This window comes from Mytilus trossulus, chromosome 5 (assembly GCF_036588685.1).
Source record: "Mytilus trossulus isolate FHL-02 chromosome 5, PNRI_Mtr1.1.1.hap1, whole genome shotgun sequence".
NCBI lineage: Eukaryota > Metazoa > Mollusca > Bivalvia > Mytilida > Mytilidae > Mytilus > Mytilus trossulus.
The window spans coordinates 59902012-59920632 of NC_086377.1; the positions used below are offsets into that span (position 1 = coordinate 59902012).

Consider the following 18621-nt stretch of genomic DNA (forward strand, 5'->3'; position numbering starts at 1 on the left):
ATATATATATAATATATATATAGACTTACCTCTCAGTACTAGTTTTACAAATTCTACTTCTAGAGAGTCGAACAAATGCTACCAATATAATTAAGCAAATGTATGGTCTCATCATTGCGAAAACGTGGGCAATACTTCTTTTTTTAAATAAGGAAATAATTGAAAATTGTATAACATCTTTTCAAGGAAATGTAATGATCTAAATCTATCTAAATCGGAAATTATGTCTAAACTTACAAAGTTTATTTTAGTGCAAATAAACTGTGTTCGAAGAATTTCGAAATATATTCCTGTTCATAATCTTAATGATATAATACTAGTACATACAAACTATTATAATTTGAAATAAGAAATAACACTTAAATTTGAAATTCATTATTTCGTAAGCGGTATGGAATTATTGACTTATTTCAATGTATATGTGATGTTTAAAACAACTCATAAAAGATACCATTGACACACTTTTGCATAGGTACTATTTCTGTAATAAAAACCTGTAGTACTGGAAATTTACTTTTAATATTCAGTACTATTTTGTTACAGTAAAATTATTGTATTAAATATTTAGGTACCTGTATTTTACAGTACTTAATTTGTACTTGAAATTTAGGTACTACAGATTTGTTGTTACTCCCGTTACCTTTTTAGCATTTTGAAAGTTTTTCTATTTAAAATCTCTTAAAATTATGATTTTCAAACATGGAATATTGTACTATTTCTTTACCAAAATATTAAGTACAATTCAAGTACTGTAAAATACAAGTACCTAAATATTACAATAATTTTAAAGTAAAGAAATAGTACTAAATATTAAAAGTAAATTTCCAGTACTACAGATTTTTAGTACAGAAATAGTACCTATGCAAAAGTAGCTGTATGCGCGTTTTATCTCGTATCATTATCAGTAGCGGTCGAATAAAACATAAACATATGACTTGTTTGTTTTCTTTATGAAACTCCTTGTTAGGTCCAAGACCACAATTGTCGTCCCTTGATTTTTTTTGTTCGTTCACAAATATAGTCCCTAGTGTTGACAGTGGGTTACTTGCCATTAATTTTTATACCCCTTCCAAATTCATTTCTCCATGTTTAATGCCTCAAACTACAAGTAGGGGGTGAATTTATTCTGTAAAAAAATTTGGGTCCAGCATTTTTAAGGAAAGTAGTGATTGGTCCAGCTGAAAAGATTTAAAATTAGCACTTCGAAAGCTGTCAAAAGATTTTAAGACGCCCAAAACATACAATGTTCCATATTTTGAGTTAGAGCCGATGAAGATTTCTATAATTTTTATATAATTTGTCCCAAAAGTAGTACAACACACTGTAAAAGTTTCTTTGAGAAAGCACAAGTGGGATTTTTTGAATTTTCATTTATGTTCTAAAAGAAATGCACTACGAAATAATTGTGGTCTCGGACCAAATACAGAGTATAACAAAAGTAAAGGAGTGCCTTGTTTTAAACAAAGAATTGTACATGACACGTGTATATGTTATCAGTTTATTACATGGAATTTTGTATGAACAGCCCACGGTCTAATATAGTAGTCCAAAGAGACGACGACTCGGGTGCTGATTTTGACCGAGGCCTGATGATTCTGTACATCTTATATGAAAAATGGTATATTATAATCTTTTTATTATAAGCTTCAACAATAGGGAAAATAACAGTTTGGATATATTGAACCTTTTCAGTAGTTCTTATGTAGAAGTTCCATAAGTGAAAAGTTAACGGACGTCGGACGCCAAATGTAATGCATCAAATATGTAATCTTTCTATCATAGTATTCTCAAAAGAGAAGAAAACAACAGTATAATATATTTTTATGTTGACGACACAACAAAATTCTATAAAACATAATGCACTCTGTTTGGAAAGATCAATATTTGTAAGGTAACTTTCTAAATTATGCTGGACACTTTGAAAAATGCATTTATTGTAACATTTGTTTGTGTTTTTTGTTTGTTTCTATTTTGCATAATATATTTTCCAGAATTGTTTGCCTTCTAATTGTTTTGTAACTTACTTTGTAATTATTTGTTTTTATTGAAAACGTATCAATGTGGTGTATTTTCCGGAATTTGCAGAGTAATACAGGAATGCCATGTGGTAACGTTACGGAAAGGCACATGATAATACCGGTAGTTGAAAATCAAGCATGTGATAATTTTTTTCATATGAGTACGCTAAACACCATTTTGGAAAATATGGATTCACTCAAGTGTCAGATTATTATCATACAGTAAAAATTAAAGGTATATGGTAAATATCTTTTATTTATGTACGTCTTAACATCAGAAAACTTTACGACTAATGTACTCTGACGAATAACCCGTTAGTATACAGGGCTGAAAATGTTCATATCATATTAATATACTTCCGTCACCGACCAACAATGAAAAATCTGCAAAATCTTGTTCTTCATTCCGCGGGACTCTGATCCCTGTATCTTTGACATCGAGGCAACACAGCCTGCACTGTATTCAGCCTCTTGGACCATTTGTAGTTGATTAAACATCACCACCTTTGGAATTCGAACTTACCACAACATCAGAGTGGCTAGGGTAGTGTTAACTGTAGATACAATACTTTGACCATAAACACTGGACACTTTTAATTTGCAAAACACTCATTTGCAAATCCGCCGCCGCCTCAAACAAAAGTTACAATATCATGTATATGACCAAAATGTGCGGAATTACATGGGATTCAATAATTTCATTGGTTTTCTACTGTTTCTTTCATATTTATTTTGCAATTTGAATTATAAAAACATGGGATTTTCAATATCCCATGGGACAGGGCAAAATCCCATGGGATTGACCATTATCCCATGGGATTTTGGTTAAATCCCATGGGATTTTTTTTGGTCCCATGGGATAATTGTAGTCCCATGGGATATTTGTTGTCCCATGGGACAAAAAAAATACCATGGGATTTTTATTATCCCATGGGATTTTTAATATCCCATGGGACAAATTAAAATCCTATGGGATTCTAATTGTAAATATATAGATATATATATGCAGTAATGTGTATGTTACAATGTATTCTATTTGGTAGTAAATTATTATAATATGAATCTTTTTAATTGAATATCTTTTTTTCTTGGGAAACGTTAATTTAGAATATTGTTCTATAAGTGTTCAAAACTAAACTTTTAAACAACAAAGCAGATGATGTAAGTATCAATATATGTTTATTCATGAATTATAGAATACTTTCTTGAAACACAATTATTTCCCATTTGAAATCAATAAAAACTTTATTGTTAGGCTTAAAATACTACATGTACTAGTAGTTATTTAAGTAAATCTATTTTTTTTCACAATATCCCTCAACACAAAACATTAATAGTTTCTTATCATCCAGCATAAACCGTATAGTCCAATTTTTGGTCATTCAGCACAGAACTTTGACATTATTGTGGTTTCAATATTTTTTTGTATTTAAAAGAACTTCAAATCATTGACTGAGAGATGAAAATAATAACTGATCCAACTTTTGTCTTTGAATTTATTCTGGTCTTGTTTTTATGTTTTCTCCATTTATTCTAGGTGGTGAATTTCAATCCTTCTGAAAAAGAACCAATAAAATCTAAAGTAATGTATTATACAAAATTGTTTGCATACATGTAGCAATAATATGATTTTCAATAAAATAGCTATGCGGTATGGATTTTACTAATTGTTAAAGGTTGTCCAGTGTCATCAGTTGCTTACGGCCTACATCCTTTGTTCTCTGATGGAGGGTAGTCAAATTAGCAATATACCACATCTTCCTATTCTAATACCATATAACAATCAATTAATTTGTTCTTCTTTATAACATTTGGGTATTTTCCCAAGTAATATACATAATATATATACTGTAAATTCAGAATTAATGCAAGTTTTTTTTTATTGCGAAAAATGCAACGGAGTTGTAAACGCAATAATTTAAACTCGCATTATGAAATATTTTATATGGATTAAACAGGATTTTTTAAAATCGCATTTTAGTCTAAAATGACAGAATCGCAATAATAAATGCATGCAATAATTTATGAATTTACAGTATAAAGATCAATGTTAAAACTGACAACTATAATAACATTCCATTATCATGATTATTCACAAGAATTTGCAATATTACAAAATGTAGACAACAGAAACAATATTTCTTTAAGCTTTTGAAGTTCTGACAGATTTCAATTTGTGTTTTATTTCAATGAAAAAATACCTTGAACTCTTTGAACATATTGGAAATTATAACATTGATACAAAACAATTATGTATGTTTCATCCTTATTTTTTGTGTTGTTGGCTTGCTGTCTCATTTTAATATACATTTATACATACATCAATAATCTTCTTCTTTATTAAAAGTAAAAATGGGATATTTTTGATTTTGATATCCCAAAACATTATAGTTCTATCAAATAACTTATTACCAAGTTCAAAAACACCAATGTGTTTGATATTAATTTTAAGACATATATAAACAATGATAAATGTTCCAGACCATATCAGTATTTGAATCTTACGTTTACGGTCCAGAACTTACAGTCCCACCATATGTGTACAGTCAGACCATTTAAGTATACTTGTACTGTCTGGTACCAGCTCAACCAAACCTGTGTTTTTATTTTAATTGCAATTAAACTTTTTGTATTAATCTATTAAAGTCAAAGATTTCAGTTATGTTGATCTGTACTGTACATTTGTTTCTAATAAACTTGACCAACTTCTTAAAATTGGGCAGACTGTATGCGTACAGTCCAAATACTTGTATGTACTGGAACATAAACAAGATTAACAAGCATTTGGCAGGATGTCATGCTAAAATCCCATTAATATTAGTACTAAATTTTGAGTATATACATGTAAATCCACAAGTTACTTACTGAAATTCATGGCGAACACTCACCAAAAAAAAGAGGATACAATTTAGAGGAAAGACTGGACAGATGAATGCACTAACACTGTCAAAACAGAGCATAAAACTTACCGAAACAAGATGTTTTACATTTATCCAGGAGCAGGATTATTGAAAAGTTTTTTTTTTCTTTCTCTGCCGTCCATCATATAACCTTTGAATTCATTCATGCAAAATATGAAAATCTGCAAAGGTAAGACCTTGAACCTCAGCATATCCACATTTTGAATTTTGAACTGCATACTTGTCCATTTCATCTTGCTGACAACCTAAAAATAAAAAAAATGATAAAAACATAATTCCAGATTGACTTTGCGTTTTTATTTTTGTTGGTACAAACAATTTCTCAACTTTAAAACGAAAATATCATCATCAAAAAGGAGGTCATAGTAACCTCCAAAATATTTAAACAAACCGAAATTATTACTTGATTGAAAATCTTGTCGTAAATTAATGGCATAGACATTCTTATTTTTGAAAACTTGATGTCTATTGCATACTTATATTCCTTTGTACGAGAGTATGCATATTTAGATGGACTCCATGGACTTTAATGTTAAATAAGCATGATTAATTTTACAGTTTTTCAGCTCTATGTGTACATTTTGAGAGAATCTTGCAATACTGTATATTCTGATATTCAGAACTTATTGTGAGGTTTTTATTAATACAACTGAAAGCTGTATCTCATTTTCATTTCTGATACATATTTATGAGCTGAAGACCAGTGCCGATATCTTCTCACTGCATTGAAGACCCATAGGTGACCTTCGGCCGTTGTCTGCTCTTCGATTGGGTTGTTGTCTCTTTGTCAAATTCCCAGTTTCCACTTCCCATTTTATAACATGTATGCTGATTTTTCTTAAATTACAATATTCAATCATGCAATTTTGTCCATTATTGAAAATACGGTAAGCAAAAACAAATGCACAAAAAATTTAACATTGTTATATATATGTAAAAGGCTTTTTTTTTAAATTCAAAACAGTTGCCTACACTGCTAATTTCCTTGTTTGATTTCTTATTTTTAAAGCCTTTATAGCTAGCTAGATGGTATGCCGGGGCGGATCCAACCATTTTAAAAAGCCGGGGTTCCCAACACAAGACAAAGGGGATGATCCTATATTCATTTGATTTGTTTTATTGTCTCATACAAGAATATATATGGTTTGAGGGTGGGGATCAGGGATCTGGAAATTTTTTCAACTAACCACTGGGGATCTCAACCATTTAAAAATTTCTCAAACATGTAGGGGTGGGAGTGACCCCCATGGACTCTCCCTATATTTCATTTGATTTGTTTTATTGTTCTATACAAGAATATATATATATGGTTTAGGAGTGGGGATCTTGACCATTTACAAGTTTTCAAACTAGAGGGGGTGGGACTTCCCTTTTATTTTATTTCATTAATTTTATTGTCCCCGACAAGAATATATATGGTTTAGGGGTGGGGATCTGGATCGTTCACAAGATAATAGCACATTCTCAAATTGAACAGGGTGGGGTAACCCCCAAAGACCTCCTTTTAATTTCATTTCATTTGTTTTATTGTCCCATTCAAGAATTTATATGATTTAGGGGTGGGGATCTGTACCGTTTACAAGATAAAAGCATATTCTCAAATTGAAGGGGGTGGGGATTACCTCTATCTATCTATCTTCATATTTCCTCACTCAGTCACAACTTTGACTATTACATGCCGTTGCATGCGTGGCTTATTTACAATTTAAAAGAAATAAATTTGCAGTAACATTACGTTACATTGCATTGGTGCTTACAAAAAATAAAGTAAAAATATAACAGTGATTTTTTTTAAAAATTGTGGATTGTTATCCTATGTATATTTCTTGTTTTTAATAGGTCCCAATGCACAGATAGTTTACATTATTTTCCCTTGATTTACACTTTAGATATATATACACTATACAGGTGTATTTTTTTTTTAAAAAGATAATACAACTGAAGACCACAGTAGTGGATCCAGAATTTTTCATAAGTGGGGGCCCACCGACTGTCTAAGACAGTCAGGGGTACTACTTGTACAAGTGTATTTTATTTACTTGAAGAAGTAAAAAAAAAAATACATATATAAGTAAATAAATAATGTTTAAATAATCTCCCCTTCATTTTCTTAAAAATTTACTTGTATAAGTAAATTTTTCTTACAATCCAACAAAAATCCTCAAGTTTTGAGATGTAAAATCATGCCTTTAATGATTTTTCCCAGGTTTGCTCAAATTTTTTAATTAAAGTTCAATGTTTCATCTCATTAGTTCAACAAAGAAACTGATTGTGCAAAGATCTTAAGTATTTGCGCAAGGCCTTCAAAAATTGCTCCTTGTGGGCTTGTAAATGAGCAGTGTTCTGAAGATAACAGACAAATGAGATTTTCATTGTCCATGAAATTGCACTGAAATGATTAGTAAAGACATCTGCAAAGAGCAGATAATTTAAAATTCTATTACAGCAAAGAAATCCAAAGATTTCAATAAAAGAAGATAGGATGACTTTTTTACTTCTACAAGTAAAAAAATCTGAATGTCTAAGGGACATAACTCAGCCAACATTTTTTTTTACCTATACAAGTAAATAAAATTCACTTGTATAAGTAGCGTACAAATTTACTTATATGTGTATATTTATTTTTACTTCTTCAAGTAAATAAAATACACTTGTACAAGTAGTACCCCTGACTGTAAGAGGGGCCTGCTCCTGCCATGCCACAGTGATTCCATATATAATCAACCAATTTTTTTCCCAAACAGGGGGCCCTGAACTCCTGACCCCCCCCCCCTTTTTTTCCCCTCATTTCAATCACCCTGATATAAATTTAGTTTTATCACTTACAATAGGAATGGTTTGAATTCACCAATAATTCTTAAACATGTATACCATTAATATCAACATATATCATTTTTGATAAATGAAAGGCAAAAGTTTTGGTAGAAATGGATAGTGGGAAGCTTTCAGATTCACACCATGCCGGTGGCTGTGTTCAAAGTACTGGGTTTTTATGACCCTCGTTGTGTGCGGACTAACTATTTAGGCCAGTGGTGGATATAAGTGTGCATTAATCTTCTATACCTTCTTAATCAATATATTTAAATACTGACGGCAAGTGTTGTAATGTATCAATGTCTTATTTGAAATCACCGTGCTATTTACATGTGGGATCGAAAGTGCAGGGGAAGGAAACTTGTCAATTATGATTATTTCTAAGCCAAAATAAAATGAGCAGCCGTAAAATTAATCTTGGGTAATCCTCAAATTGGTGCAAGAGGCTTTACGGGCTGACTACTAATACATGTCTTAATCTCAAAATAACTCGGCAGCGTCAAATAACAGTGCATGTAAGGCTCGTCTCGGCGGGGGTGTCTTTTTTTCTGTCTTTTTTTTAGTCATATTTTTAATAACTTACACTTTTTCCATTATTCTCTTTCTTTCACTATTCTTTATTCCTTTTTTTCTTTGTCCTTTGTTCTCTATTCAGTTAATTCACATCCATACCCTCTTATGTGGACTTACGGTAGTTCATTTTTTAGTTCTGACAGAGATATTAGATTCAATATCTATGTCTCTGGTTCTTGTATTATGCGATAAGTCAATTTCTTTTTCATGCAGTGTCATGAAATATAATGGTTTTATGCATATCAGCCAGGATTGTGCGTCACATTTTAATAAACACTTCAACACTATATGCACGTTATGTGAATTTTATTAAAATCGATGAAGAACGTGAATTTGGCAGCTAGTGCCCCTTAAACAGGTAAAGTTCAATTAATAAATTCTGATCTACTGGCATTCAACACCAAATTACTTACTTGCTGTATATTGATAAATTTGATTGTATATTGTCAATACCTCAACATCGAGAATACGTCATGTGAGGTGTTGGTCGCTATGTTTGATACGGGGTCACCGGTTACGGCTTCGAGACAGAAAAAAAAATCCAGGTAAAAAGTGTAGAATTTTGTTTTTGAAAATTTGAGTTGTAAATTTTCCTAAAAAAAGTACTTATTCCGTTCATCTAGTTGTAAATTTTCCAAAAAAAAATACTTCATCTATTATGGGTATAAACAAAAACTGAACAAGAAAAGTATAAGTGTCGTACTTGACTTTCAGCCTATGTCGTCTGGACTTTAGCTGGCCTGGTAAAAACGAAGAATTCCAAAATAACTATATTTTATTACAACTGAGATCTCATGGCAACTCTATAATACAATTTCAAATAAATGCATACAATATATTTCACAATATTTATAGTTCATCATACGTAGATAATGTCCAGCTGTAATATATTAAATGTTTCTTGCTATTACGTAATACGCAAATATTCTGTTCTGGAGATCAATCCTGCATCGGTACGATTTCAATATACACGAAACAACAAATATTTTCTCTATGTTCTGTTGCGTTGTCAAGGTAAACCAAAGTGACACACAAAGATTTCTCTAAACTTCGTTGAATATTAAATATAACCAAATAACAGAATTAAACTTTACTACGAATAAATTATGCTTCAAATTCACAAATCTCCTGTAAACAAATTTGCATGTATTAATGAAAATAAATGAAATACATAACATTTACGGAATTTAATGTTTACTGTATGTTTCACTTAAAAAATCATCTATGTAATCGTAATGTAATAAACTAAAAACGCTCATTTTAAATTAATAGAACTAAATAAATCAAACTTAATTAAAAGTAAATGTGAAATGTAATTTTCATAAAAAGAATGCTTTAAAATATTAAATATGAATTACCTGGTAAAAACGAAGAAATTCGCAAAATAGGAAATATAACATAAGTAAACAGACGGAAAGTCGTTGAATTAATTATTTTACAATTGTCTAAATATATGAGAGAATATTTTAGGCGAATTTTCTTTAATTACAGTTAAATGTATTTTAGGTTCAGGAAATGATTTATTCTTCGGATACGTCTTAACAACCGCTCAGGACCTCCTGAGTGCACTCAGGACCCATTACCGTCATCGTATCTGCACACATGATGGATGTTTATATTCGTTATACGCTTCTTATTTTAGAGTTAAATTTTGGTAGAATTTGAAATCGCAGGGGCGGATCCAGCCATTTTAAAAAGGGGGGTCCTAACCCAGGACAAAATGGAGGGGGGGGTCAACTACATGTCCCCATTCAAATGCATTGATCGGCCAAAACAAGGGGGGTTCCAACCCCCGGAACCCCCCCCCCCCCTCTGGATCCCCGCCTGAATCGAACTTAGGTAGATATGTTAATTCTTATAAAATAATGAGGGCGCGTGTCACTGATTACACAACTAATGAGCCATGAATTTTTTTAGGAATTGTATTGTTAGTTCAGTTTTACCTTTAACATGTTTAACATGAATTTGCATATATAGAAAAAATAAAATATCTCAATCGATGTACTTTTTCAGTTTATTTTTCATGATGACGGGTAAATTAATTTGTTGTGTTTTGCAGTTCACGAATAAAGAAAATTATTTTATAGTTGCGTTTTTTTCTGTAACAAGTTCGATTTTTGTTTTTCAGTGTGATTCTTTTCTCTCTCTCTCTCTCTCTCTCTCTAAATCAAGTTTTTAAACAAACACAATATCAATTGAAATTTTATTGAATTTGTATATCTTTATTCTCAACATAACATTATACAAGAGAAGACAAGTATGTACAATGTTCGGTTTAACCTTAAAGGAAATCTGTGCACGAAGACTTAGTTGTGGTTTGAACGGATTTCGTGTCAATGACTGTCTTCGAAAAAGACTTTCTCGCTGTAACAAAAAAATAATAATTTAATTTTTAATTGAATCTTACTACAATCTAACTTACATATTGTTTAGAAATAATTATACCCAAAATATCATAATTTCAAAAAAAAAAAAAAGGAGACGAAAACGGAGACAAGTTCATTTTCAGAATTTATGTTCACATTGAAATTCGTTTCAGGCTTGTGAAACTGGACAAAAACGACTTTAATTTGAGAAAAAAAACCTTATTAAATGCGGATTTCTTAAAACATTCGTATTACTCAAAAATAAAATTCCTGGACAAGTTCGATAAAAATGAGAAATAACATCTAAATACATGTATATTAGTTTGATTGTTTGAAAAGTACGGCTTTTACAGTTAAGAACGGATTCCATATACAAAACTTTAATTAATATAAATTCTTTAAAAGTATGAACATGTATTTCCCTTTTCAAAATCGTACAAAGAATTAATTACTGGTCCAGGACAGGATATTTAAATTTTGAATAAAACTTAAAAATTTATGGAACGAAATTTTAATAAAATACGAAAATCTTAAAACATCGTGATATTCATTTTAAACGTCACAATATTACTTCCGGCATGGTCACACTGTTCTAACAACACAATCTATAAACAACAATAAAGATAATCAAATCAATTTTGTTGATTGGATAGTTCATGGCTCAGTAGTTGTGTAATCAGTGAAACGTGCCCTCATTATTTTATAAGAATTAACATATCTATAAAAGTTCGATTTCAAATTCTACCAAATTTACCTTTAAAATAAGAAGCGTATAACGAATATATGCATCCATCATGTGTACGATGACTTAAAAGGGTCCTGAGTGCACTTCGTATATGTGTCATTAGTGCAATCAGGAGGTCCTTCAAGCGGTGTTTAGGCGTACCGTTATTCTTCTGGCGGCTTAAATTTTGTTTTTTGTATCAATAAGTTATACACAAGGAGACATTTTTGTTTTTTAACAGCGTGAACCCCAGTTAATGAGCAAACACAAATAAAGAAAGAAAATCGTTTACAATTAAATTTTATAAAAAGGAAAAAAAGGGGGGGGGGGGATAATAAACAAATTTTATTTACGCTCACATACTTCTAAAAAGATTTGCATATGTAAGCTCTCTATAGATAATGTTAAATTATTTCAGGAGTTTTTAAAAAAGAATATATACAGTTTAAATTCGACTAAAATAGTGATTCTTTTTATAGATTTGGTACCTCAGTTTCGACTCAACAGATGTCAAACTCTTTAGGACAATATTGTATCTGTTCTTCATGTAATTATGGTGATATTGGCGATGAGATTCATTATATTATAACAATGCCGTGTACAAATCCTTGATTATAGAATGTTTGGCAATATAAAAAGACGAAAGTAGACAAACCCTAATTAAGCAGGGTTTCACAAGTTGATATCCAAGCGGCCCACATTGTACACTTAATAATATCTACATTTTCAACGTTTTCAAAATGAAATAACTTGTGAATTTTTTTTATTTCTAAACGTCTTTAATTATTTATCGGAAAATATTTAGCATATTCATATATTGTCGTAATTTTTTCCAAGGGAACATTTTTTTTTGCAAAGTTAACTTCTATATGTTTTTAACCATCACCAGCGACATATTCTCTGTCATCACCAATTAGTCCTAATTATTAAAGATCAATCGACCAAATTCAAATGATGATTGGTATATCGTATGGATATGACCATCGGTCATCCGTGACGTATCCCAAATAACGGCGCATGCCGATAGAAAGATAGTTAATTAATTAGCGTCTCGCAATTTAAATTTCATCAAGTGGACTTAATTAAACCAGTTACTATACAAATCTGGAAAAAACGATGTACATGTACTTTTTAATATTTTAAAACAAATTAAGAAAACGTTTAGTGTAAAATTCACCGAATATAAATGTTTCTTTCTGCCTAAAATATATTTGCAGGTTTTGGCATTTGTAAATAACATTAACGTTTTGGAATCCTAATGCAAAAGACAGTCGATTCAAACTAAAATAACTTCTTTAAAGATGGTTTGATTTTTTCAGAGACGCATGTATTATATGTACGTGTATTATATATGTCTCAATACATGTATTATATGTCTCTGAATTTACCAAAACAAAAATTACAAAATTATAAAATAAGTTATCAATCGAATGTATACCCTGAACTCTCTCTATTATATATACATGACCTGTGTGCAACCAAGAGATCCTGAACGGTTTTTAGACGTACCATTATTTTATATGCATATATTTAAAGCTGTTCTTAATCATATGCATACTAGGTATCAGTGGCGGATCCAGGGGGAGGGTTTCGGGGGTTGGAAACACTCCTTATCTTAGGTCCTAGTGTGAAATAAAGCCAATAGGTCTTTTTAAACACATCTTAATTCAAACATGTATACGTTTTCTCACGGATTTGTTCATGCAATATTGATATTATGTTTACTCAATGCGTAATTACTGAAGTTTATATATTATATTTGCTACTTTTCTTCTTAATTTCATATAATTTTTTTTTTTTTTTTCTCGTCGAAAAATTATTGGTGTTGAAATAGGGAATGGACACAAGATACCTTATCACATTTAACAAAAGAAATGTTGTATAATGTCTTCAATCTGTATTACACGTAGACAGGATGTTCTCTAGAAAACTATACGTTATACACACCCGAGAATACACGGCGCGCACTGTCGTAATGGAAAATTACTGTATGTTAGTTACCTGTAATCAGCTTTGCAACACCATGTCATCACAGTTCAAACAGATTTTCTTCAAATCAAAATGGAATATACATTTTTTCTTTAAAATTTAAAACTTTAAAAAGTAGACTTTGACAAAATTATGAATTAGAAAGAATTGAACAATTTAAAATCGTATTTTAACAAAGATTTAGATAAAACTGCGTAGGTTCATATCGTTTGATTCAACGTTTGTTTGGTTATTTTTTAAGGATCGTTGTAAAATTATATATCAAAATACTGACACACACCAGTTTGCCATCTCAGTATTCAAGGCAAGGGTGCTTGGTGAGGTGCTGGAACCTGATGTACATGTATCATTAAGTTACAGTTCTGTTAGGATTTGACTGCCTTTTTACAGAGACTTTCTATTCTTACTGTTATCAGTTAGTATAGACTGTTCCTGGCTTAGAATGATTCTCTGCTCAGCAAATGGTGCGTAATTAGCATTTGAATCAAATTTCTTGTAGAAGTAAAAAAAACAAAAATTAATGTATTTAACAACTTTATTCAGGAGCACAGTCTATATTATCCGGCATAAATAACTTCGAGATTTATGTAGAAGTTTACTCTTCAGCTCGATCTATGCTAATCGATGTTCCAGTATATTTCATATTTATATTTATTCGTGAGGCCCTCGTCATCATTTATATTCACTAAAAGCACAGTCGCCTAAAGATTTAATAATTATAGCGAAAAAATTGCGAAAATTGGGGGAAATAATAGATTTTTAGTAGCATTATTATTTTAAAATCTTAAGAGGTTCCCCGGCCGTTACTTTCAAATCTAACTCTAAAATGAGAAGTGTATAACGATCTATAACGAATATATACATCCATCATGTGTGCAGATGCGACGACTATATAGGGTCTGTCATGAGTGCACTTTGTATGCCCTGCATGTGTGCACTCAGGAGGTCCTCCTGAGCGGTGTTTAGACGTACCGGGGAAATCTTATCTGATTCTGGATCGGTTACACTCCCCTGTCACCAGTGATCCTTTTTTGCTGACATTATGAAAAAGTATTGTGTAATGTGTAGTCCCTGTGTAAGTGTTGACTCTTAATTTGCACATGTGATTTTTTAAGATCTTTTAACATTCCCCGGACTTCTGCAAAAACAATTATTCACTGATTTTAAAAGATGGAAGGTAAACTCGAACAGAAAGTCACAGGACATTCCGACAAAAAGTCACAGGACAGAAAGTCAGACACATGTCAGACTCCGACATAAAGTAACAAAGTTGATAGGACAAAAAGTCACAAACAATTTGTTGACAATTGTTTGAATGTAAACGAAAAAAGATTTTGAAATATCTTCTTTTTATTACATATATTCTTTTTTAATTTAAGGAAATTGTTCATAATATAAAAAAGAAGACGTCGTGGTATGATTGCCAATCAGACAACTGTCCACAAGAGACCAAAATACACAGACATTAACAACTATAGGTCTTTATGACCTTCAACAATGAGCCAATAAAAAAAAGGTGTATGATTGCCAATAAGACACCTGTCCACAAGAGACCAAAATGACACAGACATTAACAACCATAGGTCACCATACAGCCTTCAACAATGAGCAAAGCCGAGGTAAAGCCCATACCGCATAGTCAACTGTAAAAGGCAATCATACCATATCTTTTTTTTATTTTTACATGTAAAAAAATGCGTGCAAATGTAATCAAAAGCTGCACACATTGTACGTAGTGATTTTTGTGTGCAAATGTAATGGTAATGTGCGCAAACCTAAAGCACTGATTTATTTGTTTTTAACAAATTTTAATTACAAAGTTGCTACATCATGTTCATGTATAAAACTTCAAGAAAAATACAAAAAGAGTGTTTTCTTGTTCAAAGAAAAATAATCTCAAAACTAAATTGTGACTTTTTGTCCTGTGACAGTGTGTGACTTTTTAAATGTGACTTTCTGTCCTACATTCAGATTGAATAGGGGAGTTTGGTTGACCCCATCTCCCTCTATCTGAGACTACTATCTCATTGATGAGCTTTATGTTTCATGTACAAATGTATTGTGCTTGTCATGTATGTATGTCGGATAAAAGCTCTACAGAGCTTATGTTGTATTGTTATATGTATAACCGACAATAAATAAATAACCCCTAACAAGTAAGAATTAGGTTACTTCTTTTTGTTTTGACATCTTGCAAGGGTTTTTATACCCCCGTATTTAAATTATACCCCACTTTAAAAAAGGGGTATACTGTTTTACCCCTGTCTGTCCATCCATCCTTGCATCAGTCAGTCCGTCCAATGAATATTTTTCGTCCCATTTTCCTCAGGAACTACAATAGAAGGATTTCTGAAATTTGGTGTTAGGGTTTAATAAATAAGTCAGCTATACTGTGTGATGCATTTTCAGATTCATCACTCCACAACTTCCTGTTTTCCAAACACTTGTATGAATTTACACATGATAACCAAGTTGAAAGTTGAAAACTAACAACCTAATTTATGTACAAAAAAAATAAAAAACAGATATGTTTCACATAAACAAACAACAATCACTGAATTATAGGATCCTGACTTGGAACAGCCACATCCATAACAAAATGGCAGGGTATAAGGAACTTTGAAAATGTTTAGTTTTTGTGCTTTGGTCTTTTTTACGGATACTGTAAGCAATAAGGCCCCTTGTGCATGTCTGAATGGCAGATTCATATATATAAACCATGACCGCATTTTATTGTTCTTTGGTCAATGATAAGTTTTCTTGGTTTTGTCATTTTATCCATGTTATCAGTTTTTCTAAGCATAGGTCTACTTGTTGTTGTCTGGAATGACTACAAGGTATCATATAAAAAAAGATGTCTGCCTGCCAAGGTTAATTTTACTGTGACCTCTGATTCATAGAATAATGATAATATTCATGATATTGAACAGCAAGAATGATGAGTACGGTAAGTTGATGTTATAAACAAATAAGGCAAAATTTTCAGTTGCCTACTAATTATGATATATATAGTAGTTATTTTTGTCATTAAATGATGTTTACCCTTTTATGTGTAGGGCAAGAACATTAAAGATAAAGGGGAAACTATAAACAGAAGATATTATCAACAAAATAAGATTTACAGAGGTCAACAAAGCCTAAATGGTAAGTCCACTGTTATAAAAGCTTTTGTCCGTGAATAATGATTAAATATTTATTAAAATAAGATGTGGTATGATGAATGAGAAAACTATCCATCAGAGTTCAATTTAGTGGATGTAACCATTGTAATTACTTACTGTTAATTCAGAAATTATTGCGTGCATTTATTATTGCGATTTTGTCTTGAATGCGATTTTAATTTTTACGATTTTGAGAAAAGTCATGCTTAATTCAGTTAAAATATTACAAAATGCGAGTTTTAATTATTGCGTTTACAACTCAGTCGCATTATTCGCAATAATAAAAAAACTCCCAATAATTTGTGAATTTACAGTATTAGAGGCCATTGATGACCTGTAACATGTGTAAGTAATGAGAAAACCCATACCCTATATATGTTATAGTAATCTATAAAAGACAACACTAACCAAATTTGAAACAGAGCATCAATTCAAACGTCAAATATACCAGACTAATTTATAAAAACAAAAAATTATGAAAAATAAAAATGATGGATATGAACCAACATCAACCACTGAACTATGTACAAGCTCCTGATATTGGACAGGTATAATATGGCTGGGTTGATATAAAAATAAGAAACACTTAGCAGTCTGATTTCCAATGAGACATTTCTCCAATAGAGATCAAATGACGTTTAAGGAGGCTCTAGGGTATAACAATTTCAGAAAAAAAATTGATATTTTTTTTCATAACTCATTTTATTTATAACTTTATTGTATGGCACACCAAATCATTCAAAACAATCAATTCGGTTTGGCCCCAGTTGACTTTTAAAATGTATATATCATTCAAAAAGCTCCAAATTATCTCCCTTTGGTGCAAAAATGCCATTTTTTGGCATTTGAAATGTAATATCTTTTTTAACTCATCGGTGGCCTTTATTTTTATGCCCCACCTACGATAGTAGAGGGGCATTATGTTTTCTGGTCTGTGTGTCCTTTCGTCCGTCTGTTCGTTCGTCTGTCTGTTCGTCCATCTGTCCCGCTTCAGGTTAAAGTTTTTGGTCAAGGTAGTTTTTGATGAAGTTGAAATCCAATCAACTTGAAACTAAGTACACATGTTCCTTATGATATGATCTTTCTAATTTTTAAACCAAATTAAACTTTTGACCCCAATTTCACGGTCCACTGAATATAGAAAATGAAAGTGCGTGTTTCAGGTTAAAGTTTTTGGTCAAGGTAGTTTTTGATGAAGGTGAAGTCCAATCAACTTGCAACTTAGTACACATGTTCCTTATGATATTATCTTTCTAATTTTAATGCCTAATTATATTTTTTATCCAATTTCATGGTCCATTGAACATGGAAAATGATAGTGCGAGTGGGGCATTCGTGTATTTTGGACGAATTCTTGTTTATTATAATTTTTAATTAAGCTGTACTTTAACTAAACTTTTATAAAAGTTGAGCGATTTCTGTAATTTAGTACTTGAATATATTCATATGAAAGTTTATCATAATAATCATAAACATGATAAATACCGGTAGCCATTTTATTGATCTCTTCACTGATAATTTTTGAGTTTGTGTATTTGTAGGTCAGACATCTTGATTTTCATGGTCATCATTCACAGATCAATACTGAACAGAAAACTTAAAGCTGATATTTTTCTCCATAGTGCGACTTTTTTATTAATTTGAAATGGAACGTGTTTTTTCCTACATTTATTTGAAAGAGGAAATTTCAACATGATGACAATAAACAAAAAGGAGTCATATCATCACGATCATTGATGCACAAGAACTTGATCATATAAATACAACAATGTAATTATCAATTGAAAGATGGAACCAATGAACAAAATATTAGAATGTTGTTGTCCAACTAAACTTGCTTTGTTTTCTCATTTGAATCTCTCCATTCAATAAAGATGTACAGAGGAATATCTTTGAAGAACAGATTGAAAAAATGTTTTGTCTAAGAATTACAGGAATATTCTAGTGAATGAAATTATTTATTGACTTCACTCTTATATAGTGGACAGAATATTTGTACATAGCAAGTTGTGAATAAAGAAAACAAAAACTTTAACAAAAAGTGTTTATATTATA

The 18621-nt window shown here is 31.1% G+C and overlaps 2 long non-coding RNA genes across 2 annotated transcripts; one reads left to right on the forward strand and one right to left on the reverse strand.

Annotated features, from left to right (window-relative positions):
- Positions 1-3244: 3244 nt before the first annotated feature.
- On the reverse strand, positions 3245-8097 carry LOC134719764 (uncharacterized). Its single transcript, XR_010107693.1, has 3 exons — positions 8003-8097; positions 4988-5184; positions 3245-3574 (listed from the first exon to the last, which is right to left on the reverse strand). It is a non-coding gene; the product is annotated as an uncharacterized LOC134719764 (long non-coding RNA).
- A 6365-nt stretch (positions 8098-14462) lies between these two features.
- On the forward strand, positions 14463-18596 carry LOC134719765 (uncharacterized). The gene is made up of 3 exons (XR_010107694.1): positions 14463-14480; positions 16462-16549; positions 18108-18596. It is a non-coding gene; the product is annotated as an uncharacterized LOC134719765 (long non-coding RNA).
- The last annotated feature ends 25 nt before the right edge of the window (positions 18597-18621 follow it).